Raw genomic sequence first — 9,973 nt, forward strand, 5'->3', positions numbered from 1 at the left:
TTTGATGCATGGGGATTAGATTTTATGGGACCATTCTTCTTTTCTTTTTGGGGTAGGGGGAATAGGTAACTTATATATATTACTTGGTGTTGATTATGTTCAAATGGATTGAAGTTATTGTTATACCCAAATATGATGCTCGGAGTGTTTTTAAATTTTTAATTAAAAATATTTTTACAAGATATGGAATGCCGAGCCGAGAGTAATTATTACTGATGGAGGATCTCATTTTAGGAATAAGAGAATCAAAAAATTAATTAAGAAATATGATATTATGCATAAATTCTCTACTGCTTATTATCCTTAGCTAGCGGTTTAGTAGAGATATTAAATCGTTAAATTAAACGTATTTTAGAAAAAAGTTATAAATCCTTATAAATTGGATTGGTCTGCTAAACTAGATAATGTATTATGGGCATATAAGACTGCTTATAAGACTCCTATAGGAATGTCCCCATATAGATTGATATTTGGAAAAATATGTCACTTACTAGTAGAATTAGAGCATAAAGCATTTTGGGCTATTAAGGAATTTAATTTTAATCTAAAAGATGCTGGTGAGAAAAGATTATTACACTCAATGAACTTGAGGAAATAAGAAATGAAGCATATGATAATGCAAAAATATATAAAGAAAAAATAAAAATATCGCATGATCGAAAGGTTATTCAGAAGAAATTTGAACCTGGACAAGAAGTTCTATTATATATATCAAGATTGGATTTTGGCGGACTTGAGCTGGATTTCGCTCTATAATAACCGTCGGGAGGTGCTTTTAAAGTCCTAAAAACTTTCTAGGATGCCTAGAAACTTCCCTTTTTTGGATTTCATGGATTCCAAAAATACTTCAAGGTATATAGTTTTCAACAGAAGAAAGTTTATTAGTTTTGACGCGTAAAGATTATACGATAAAGTTATTATGAAGAAGAGATTGATCAAGGAAAGATAATTTGTTAATCATGTATTGATCAATTCAAGTGCTCCGGTTGACAAGATCATTTTGCAAAGGTGATGGGAAGTTGAATATTACACTACCGCTGCGGTTGTTGTGCCTTTAGTGAAGGAGTTCTATGCAAATCTACATGGAATTACCCAAGGAGTTATCTTCATACGAAGTAAGGCTGTACCATTTACTCCTGCGAGGATTAATGAATTGTATATGATAGAAAATGTTCAAATCTGTCATTATACAAATTTCATTCCTACGCAAGATTTGATGCAAGATGTTTATAATTTTTTGACAGATGAAAGTGATATGTGAGAAGTACGAGATGAAGGATATATTAGTTTTCCTGCTTCATCACTTAATCCAATTTTGAAGTAGTGGCATTTCTTTATTTGTGCAAAATTACTCCCTACTATGAAGATTTGTAGAGTCACCAAAGAAAGTGTTATTTTAAACTATTGTATTCAAATGGAAAAACCTATTGATATAGGATCAATCATCTTTAAATCTGCAATGGGTATCATAATGAATGGGCCAATTTATGGACTTGGGCATCCTTCTACAATTTTCCTGATTTGCAGTCAATCCCAAGTACCATATGTAAGTTGGGAAAAAGTTTTACTACCATGGAAGCCCATGATCCCTATTGATGATCATCATATTGGTAATGGGAATGAAGCACTAAATGCTATTATGGATCATTCTTCACATGATTCAACTCCATCAATACCACCAACAGTAGGAAGTTTGCTTGCTTTGGAGAAGAAATTGAAAAAAATTGAAAGGAAACTTCAGAGTATTATGAATGCAGTGGGAGATCTTAAGTACCTTTTTGATCACCTTGATTGGAGAATGAAAGAAAATTTTGATCATACTGGAACTTTTGAAGCAGCATTAGTTCGGATTTTTAAGGAAAATGGGTGGATCAAAGAAAATTAGATAGATCAATTCCCGTACCGATCCTTCTACAACCTATATTTTCATTACCAATCCATGGGAGATACCATGGGAGATATTAATGGGAGATATTAAAGGAGGTGAAAGCACTGAAGATGAAGTGGATCGATTGAAGACTTTGGATTCTTTACTTGCTTAAGAATATTTTTGTATTTAATGTAATTGTGTGGAATTGACTTGATTTGGATTGGTTTGTTTTTGCTTTTGAATTCTGAATTTTGATTAAGTGTATAGTTTTGTGTCAGCGTTTAGTATTGTGGCTTGATTCCGATGTTGATTTATAATTAGTTTGCTTAATAGGTGTGAGTGTGTGATTTATGAAATGTGTTTGTAAAAAGTATATTTTTATATATAAAAGTCAGTTTGTGTTGTTTGCGAAAATGATTGTTTGTGAATGTTTATTTGTAAATTATTGTTAGATAAAACATTGTGTTTAAAAGTACTAAAAAAACGTTGGATTAAATTAAAAGGAAATTGAAAATTGAAAAAAAAAAAATCAAAATTGTGAATTTCGGACCATCAGCGCCGATGGCGCCTTTGACTCAATAGTAGTAATAAAACAGTAATAAACCCTTTAATTCACAATTTTCACTGCAAAACCTCCATTTTAACCCCTAAAGTCACCTTCGACCTTCGGTTTTTTTAACTTAGGGCTTGATTTTGGGTGGATTTGAGGAGATTTAGAGGCAAGGGAACTTTGGATTTCATTTTCTTTAGGTAAGAGCTACACTTTAAAGTAAAATTTTCTTATTTTCACCAAAGATTTTTCTCACATTGCCTAGATCCGAAAGTTTTGTTTTTTTTTTGAGAGATTTTTTGAAAATGCTTTGGTGAAAATATTTTACTTAGTGGATTTAATTTTAAAGTGCTTTACATTTTGAATTTTGGAATTTTGGGAATTTTTTCAGATTTTTATCAAATTTTTATAATTCTTTTATGGCACCTAGATCAAGCAAAAGAAAAATAGGATATAACAAGCAAAAGTTTGTTAGCTTTAAAGCTAGTGCTCAATTTCATAGTCTTCAAGAAAATAAGAAAGTGATTCCAGATTGAGGTTTCAAAAATCCGGGAGGAGAAGGGGAGGAGAAGTTGAACGAAAGTTGAACGATTGATTATCGATCAACAGTAAGAAAACTTCTGCTATTTTATTGTCGATGCAATAGTTGGGATAGTTGTGGAATTTTATGCCAACTTTCCGGAGGCTTCTGATGATTTTGTTTTTGTTCGAGGAAAAAGGGTGGAGTTTACTCCAAGAAAAATAAATGAGTTTCAACAGTTAGAAGAGGTTTTTATATGTCAGTATCATTCATTCTCTGCCACAAACATGGCCTTAGATAAGGTTATTTTATTTTTGGCTGGTGAGAAAGGGGCTTGGAAAGTAAAGAATGGAGTTAAAGTCAACTTTCCCCGTTCTTTGTTAAATGTAGTATCTAAGGCCTGACATTATTTTATTTCTAGGAGGATGATTCCAATTAACCATCATAGTGAAGTGACCAAGGATAGAGCCATCCTGAACTACTGTATTTAGCAAGTGATGGATATAAATGTAGGCTCTATCATTTATATGAAAACACTCGATCTATTGCTCTGGGAGATACCACTGGTGGATTGGCACTCCTTGCTCTCATTTATACACTTTGTGAGCATGGAGGAGTTGATTTCAGACCTGATGAGGAGAGGATTGAGCCTCAGAGACCGATTGGGCCTGCAAAAATTAAGACCTATGAGTCCCTTGTTGATTGGAGATCTGGAAGTAAGGTCAGGGATATTTCTTCTACTTCTAGAACCCCTACTTTTAGTGAGCCTACTTCAAGTGACTTCAGTAATAGGGAGTTAATGGACCAGATGATGATTCAACAGGGAGATATTTTGAGGATGGATCATAGGATGCAAACAATGGAGGCCAAAAATGCTCAGACAGATATGATGCTACTTATGATGATACTTTAGTGAAATACCTAAGGGGTGATCATACAGTTCAATTACCTATTCACCCTATTTATACTCCATATCAGCATCAGAAGTTAGACGTTAGTGATGAAGAAGATGATGACTGGTGATCTTTTTGTTTGTTTATTTATTTGTGTTGTACTTTGTGATTGTATTGTTTGTTATGTGATATTGTTGAGACACTGTTGTTATGTTGTATTGTGAAACTGTAATGTGTAAAACAGTTTTCATTTTTTTAATTTTGTTTAGTTCAGTTGTTAGTTTCAACACTTTGTTATATGTATTGTAATTAACTCTTTCTCAGCAAATTTTATATAAATTATGTGCAATTTTTATGTGCAATTTAATGTTTTGTAGTTTTTCATATTGGCACCTGCAGTATTTCAGAATTTATTTGTAAAAATCAGAATCTTTAACAGGTAAGAATTTTCTTTATGTATTTAATGCTTTCTTTATTTTTAAAGTTCTTCATGTAAATCTTTTAAAAAAAATTAAGTTTGGGGGGGCGAAAAATTATTTTAAAAAAGAAAAGAGAGAACTTAATTTTATTTGTCCTCACTTAACTATATTTTCAAAAGTTTTAAATTTAGCATGTCCTTTGGTATTAGTGGATAACTTTGGATAATTATATTTATGTTTCTAAATATATAGTAAATTTAAGCAAAACAATTTTCAATAATAAAGGTTAATTCTAGAGACTAAGATATTTGGTGAAAGAGAATAAGAATATGTTTTTCTATTTTAAGTAATGAAATTTGTATTGAAATTTGTATTATTAAAAATCTTAAAAGATTCATGTAAAAAGAAAAAAATTAAACTTTATGTAGTTTTTAAGTTAATATAAATTTGTTAAGTGAAGAAATATAAAAAAATTTTAACTTTAAGAAGAGGATAGTGAAATTCAAAATCATTAAAGGCTATCCAGATAAGTAATCCTCACATACATAAAAAATTAAGAAAAAGAGAAGAAGAAAGAAAAGAAAAAGGGGATTAAAAATGATCCTGAAAAGTAAAAAGAAAAGGGAAGAAAGATGTAGGGAGAAGCTTGAGGAGAGGCTTAATTAAAAATTGGTTTCACTTGAATCAACTTAAGGAAAAACTTGGACACATTTTCTAAACTTTTTATTTGAATATTAGCTTAATGATTACTGAAGTTTTATGAATTTATTTTTCATATGAATTTTCTAAGTGACTTTAATGTGACAAATTGCAATTTTTCATGAAAAAATTAGAGGATCAGAAATCTTAGACTTAATTACTGAATATCCTAGCACCTTTAGTATTGACTGGAGTTGTTTTGAATTTTTTTCAAGTTATAGTATTATGTTTAGAGAACTTAATTATGGATATCTAGAAGTTAAATTCTTTACCACAAGTCATATTTTTATTTAGTAGAGTTACTTGAGGACAAGAAACATGTAAGTTTTTGGGGATTTTGATACACAAAAAATATACACATTTTTAGACCCATATTTTATACTTATTTTTTGTGATATTACACCTTAATAGAAGGTATGTTGATGTTTTCTTGTATGTTATTGATTTTTAGGAATTAAAGCAAAAAGGAAGCAAAAAGGAAGCAAAAAGGATGGAATTTGGAGTCTGAGTAGTTTAGTGTTTGTGTGGTGAGATTTAGTGTGAAACTTTCTATAAGAGTGTTGGAGAAGGAGAAAAGTGAGAGATATCTTCTTCCTACATTCCTAAGGAAAGGCTATAAGAGATTTGCTTTGAGAAGGAGTTTCAGATAAGTTTTATTTGTTTATCAGTGTTGTATGAACTTTCTTTTATATATGAAATTTGTGTTTTATTGTGTCTTTCTCATGATGTCTGAGTAGTTTACTCTATCTTTCTCCCTACCCTGAGATATGGTGAAATGAAGAGATAATATGATGTGCCCATATCAAAATATAAAATAAATTGTGATGATTTTTCAACTCCAAACTTAATTTAAATTTTAAGCTGGCCAATTGAATTGTTAAAATATGTTGTGAAAAATATGATTCGGAAAATGGAGTATGAGTTCTACAACAGAGTGAGGATCACAATTGATTTCATGGAGGAGAAATTAACTCATGGAATTAAGTACAAATAAATAGGAAAATATTCTTTGTTGGGTGTAGAATTGGAGAATATTTTGGGTGACAGACTAAAATCCCCAATTCGGTCTTAGTGCCAATTTAAAATCCCCAATTCGGTCTTAGTGTTTAAAAACTAAATCGAGCTTTAGCCTTTAGGTGAAGGGAATTGGGAGCTCTGGAGTGGGAGCAGGTATCCTCCTAGCCTAGCCACGTATTTAGGGACTAAACCTAGGATTAGCCAATGATTTCCTATGCACTGTATCAGGGTAGAGAATATAATTGCTTCTATTTGGCACAATACATATTTTAAATATATTTTTCAAATGATTTCAATTTCTTCACAAGCCATATTTCCTTGATTGTAGTGGGAAGGATGTTTTTTCACATAATAAATCTTCATTATATAAACATAGTTAGTAGATTAGTATTTACTTTTTAAACTTTTCATTTATGTTTTGCTAATAGTTAAGTACTTTAGTTTTGATAACATCTCAACATTCGAAATTAGTGACAGTGATTTCGTTTGATTTTCTGTAAATTTCCTAGTAAAACTTATAACTACCAATTCACATCTTCCCTGTGGGATCGATATTTGGGGCATAAATAGAAAATCCTTTATTACTTGATAACGATACGTATACTTGCGTAGAATCTCATTATTATTTGCCAATAATTATATATATTTTACACAACTTACTTTTCATACAAGGATCAAGTTTTTGGTGCTGTAGTCAACTTCATAAATCCTTACATATAAAAAATCAGGATCAACAACAAATATCCTCTCAGCTTAACCACAGAATTAGGGACAAAACTCTGGATTAGTCAAAGTTCATTATAAACACGGAAGAGGGTAATTAATTGGATTGCTCCTATTTGGCACAAAACAATTTTATATATTTTAAATGTTTTTATTTTTTTACAACTCATAAATTCATTGTAAAGGGAAAGGATGCTTTCTTAAATTTGAACTCTTCTTCACAAAATTTTTTTTAGTCTTAGTAAATTTAACTTTGAAGTTTAGAAATTATTTTTGTAAACTTAGTTCTATTAATTATATTTCTGTTAGCATTCATTAAACCCATTTTAATTTTTCTTTCTTACTTTACTTTTTATAGTTTAGATATATTGATTTATGTTATTATCATAAGAATTTCCATCTTCCACATTAAGACTTTATAGTAGTAGACTAGAATTAGCCTATAGGATTTCTTATTGCACTCTTCTATGGGATCAATACTGGGGTTTTTAAAGAAAGCCCCATATAACTTGAAGTGATATGTGCATATGTGTAGAACCACTAGTGTGTGAACTATTTTATAACATTTTTATTTTGCACTTTAACTACTTAATATAAATTGTGTCAAGTTTTTGTTCATTTTTTTAAAGCTAAATTACTACATAATTTCAGGACGGGTCAAGTTTTTGGCACTGTTACTGGGGATTTAATTTACAAAAATTACGTAGAAAAATAGCACATATTAAGGGCACATCAAGTTCTTAACATCGTTGTCGGGGAAGCTTCGGTAAGAATTTTAGGAGAATTTTATTTAAACCTGTAAGACTTAGATTTAGGATTTATAGTATTATTATATAGTAGTGTGTTTAATTATTGTGTGTTTATTTTATACAAAATCCAAAATACCAAAAATACTTTTGATATATATTTGATTAGTTAAGTCTTTAGATTAGTATGTGTAGTTCAGGAGCTGCAGACCTTAAATTTTACTAGTCAAATTTGGTGAGAACTTTTGGGAGAGATTTGAAAAAACTCCATGAATTTAATGTAGAAATGGTAGATCAATGATACCATAAATATTCAGATTTGGATTATAATGCTAGTAGCTTTGAAAGAGTAAACCCTAAGAAAGTGGCAAATTTTCAAGAAGATATGCTTACAATTTTAATTTCTCAGGTTGCGGATATTGAGAGGAAATTAGATCAATACATAAAAAGATATTCTCAAGGACCCTCAATTATTAAGGAAAATTCATTTAGACAGCGGATTGAAACTAGCCATGAGATACATAATTCTTATTATGATTATTACAATCCAGGTTGGGAAAATCATTTGAATTTTAACAGGAATAATAATTTTGGAGGAGAAGATAAGTTTTGGGAAGATAATCAATTTAATCGGATATGTAGTTGGAATAATCATGGCTATTAAAATAATTAACTTTCTTTTCCACATGGATTTAACTTCAACCCACAGAATGAGGAGAAGTATTTGTTAGAAGAGGTTTTTATTCAAATGGAGAGTGAGGTGGAGTGTAAAGGGACTGCAATAAGGAATATGGAAAACCAACTGGGGCAGATTATTAACTCAATTAGTAATTCTCCTCAATTTAACTTCAACTCACCGGATGAGGAGAAGGAATTAATGTTAGAAGAAGTTGTGATTCAAATGATGAGACAATTGGAAAATCAAGTGGTTGTAATAAGGAATATAGAAAACCAACAGGGGCAGATTGTTAATACAATTAACAGTTACCATCCAAAGATTTTACCTAGTGACTCTGAGATAAACACTTAGGAGATGAGTGATGAGCAATTTAAAGTATCAAACTAATATTTAGAAGAGATTTTGAGGATATGTTTTAAAAGAACTTTGAGTTGAGAAATGAGGATAAGAATATTGAAAGACCAATGAAAAAAGTTCCTAAGGAATTAGAAAAACCTATTTCCTCAACTAAGATAAATATGGAAAGACCACCTTTACCACTTACTCTGTACTAAGGGGAAGAATTGAAAGATAACCCTGAACAAAAGAGTAACCTAGAAGAATTTGATCCAGAATTTGAATTATCTTGAGAGAACCCATTCCAAAATTTGGGAGATCATGATGTATCATATAAATATCCATTTCTTAAAAACTTCAAGGATGATATTAATATGAAAATTGAGAAATTCACTAGAAGAATATTGTTTCTAGAAATAAATATGAAGAACAAGGATATGAGTCAGTCTGAAAAGGAAGAGCTGAATGTAAAGTTTAATTTAGAGGACTTTGTAGGAGGTCCTGGAACTGGAAAAGATTAGCATATTGATCAAGATTACTTAGATGGAATTTTGATCCAGGTGGAATCATTTGTCGGGCTAGGGATGTTAAAAAAAGCACTTTATGTGAGGCAACCCATAGTTATCAGTGTGGTTTTATTTAGTGTGCTTGAGAGTTATAATTGTTAATGTTGTACTGTATTTGCTTTAGTTTGGATTGATTACTTTAATTGATGATTGGAAGATGTTTGGATTGTTAGCGATTTTATTTGATTTTTATGTGTCATGAGGGAGGTGATTCCTTAACTTGTTATTATTGCTAGACTTATATATTCTCTTATAGTGGTTGGATTGACGAGTCCACTACAGCTCAGGTCTCACCTGGACTTGAGTCTTACAAGAGACATTATGAATTTTAACTGTGAAAGTTCCATCTAAATTTTGTTACATCTTTTCTCTGACTTTATTTTCATTTGATAGGAGTTGCTAACCTAATTGATGAGTAACATGTGGATGAATTTAGACTATCCTTATAACTGTTAGAGGTGCTTAATTAATGGGATATGACGACACCTGAGATTGGTGTTCACGACCCAATATATCAGGGATAATCTTATCTTCGGGATTAGAATCTATAAAATCATTTATAAGTTCCTAATATATTTGTGCAGTGATTCCGTTACAAATTTGAAGTAAGTTAGTGAGATGCAATGAGATAAAGGAAGAATTAACCAAATTTATCATGTGTGTTTGTGTTTATGCTACAATAATAAAAAGATCTGGAGAACGCATAAATATATATATATTTCTAAGCCGATACCTGTTATGCTTGTTTGATCTTTCTTTTCATTTTATTGAGCATGTTTTAGTTTAGATCTACTTTCTATTGCATATTGTTCTGTCCTGATGAATGCTTGTAGATGTTTGTGATAGATAGAGTTTCTGAACTCTTTTTCTTCCTGTTTATATTTTCTGTATTGAATGTTATACATGTTCAAAATCAAGTTTGGGGGTAGCATGAAAAATAAAATCTAAAGTTAGT

This window comes from Phalaenopsis equestris, unplaced genomic scaffold (assembly GCF_001263595.1).
Source record: "Phalaenopsis equestris unplaced genomic scaffold, ASM126359v1 Scaffold201194, whole genome shotgun sequence".
Lineage (NCBI taxonomy): Eukaryota > Viridiplantae > Streptophyta > Magnoliopsida > Asparagales > Orchidaceae > Phalaenopsis > Phalaenopsis equestris.